This window comes from Tupaia chinensis, unplaced genomic scaffold (genome assembly GCF_000334495.1).
Source record: "Tupaia chinensis unplaced genomic scaffold, TupChi_1.0 Scaffold139491_1, whole genome shotgun sequence".
NCBI lineage: Eukaryota > Metazoa > Chordata > Mammalia > Scandentia > Tupaiidae > Tupaia > Tupaia belangeri.
The window spans coordinates 649101-650234 of record NW_006199376.1 but is presented as its reverse complement, the minus strand read 5'-3'; positions in this window follow the sequence as shown (position 1 = coordinate 650234).

Sequence of the window (1134 nt, the reverse complement as noted above, 5' to 3'; positions counted from 1 at the left end):
CAGAAAAATACTTTTCTGAATTCATAATTGAAATAGAATCAAGTGAATATTTGATTCCACTTCCTGGAAGAGTCTTTTCAGGTTTCTGAAATGAGTGGTCATGATTCTTTTCTAGTGATGCTAGGATGGAATGTAGGTAGAAGTAAAGATACATAGATAAATAGGTAGACAGATTAGCAAGGCAGAGACAGAGATGAGTAGACTCTAGTGACTCTCTCAAAGATCAGTACTGCTGTTTCTGTCAAAAGTGACAATAAGAGTGTTATGGCAACTCTGGGATACCATCCAGACTGATATATTGCTATGAAGTGCACTTTATTGATCTGGGGGACTGAATAGTTTCTGACTAAGATAGGCAGGTATCTTGTATTTCAATTGGCTGAATCAGTAACCCAAATGCTGCAAAGATTGAAGCCTACACGTAAGGAATGAATTGGGGTTAAGAAAAGAAACATGCACAATAGCTTTAGATCAAATTTGTTCACTCATTTATGCCAGCAGATCCTAAACTGCTAACATCTTTAACCATCTGATTAAGTTTCCATCAGCCAAATCTTAGACATTTCATGAATAATGACCTCTTAGTCAATAGAGCATAAGGATTTCAACTTTTCGTAAAGGAATTTTACTAGAGGATTATAATGCTCACTTACTGTCTTTCTTAGCTAAATACTGGGATTTGTCCATTTTTTGTCATCTGGGAGGGGAGCTTACTATAGAATTTCTCCTTTCAGGAATTCTGCAAATAAACTATTGAATTTATATGACTACAGATAGATAAAAAATTATGTTATGATTGCTTTTAAGTTATCCAATTTGTATTGCCCAATTATGAAATCATTAATTTGAAAGGTTATGGCTTCAGGAAAACTTTCAATTTAATTTGGAGGAACTTATTTGTTATTCTGAGGTTGCTCAGCATGACGGTATCTCAAACATATAAGCTTATACACAGTTTTTGTTTTGGTGAAGGTTTCAAAAACAGAAAGCCATTTACTATTATCTTATGTATACAAACACATAAAGATGGAAAACAAAAACCCCAGACTAGTACTGAAGCATGTGAGTTAAACACAATTCATGACAATGAAACATTTCCCCAACATTTAGAAAACCTGTTCCCAAATGCAAAGG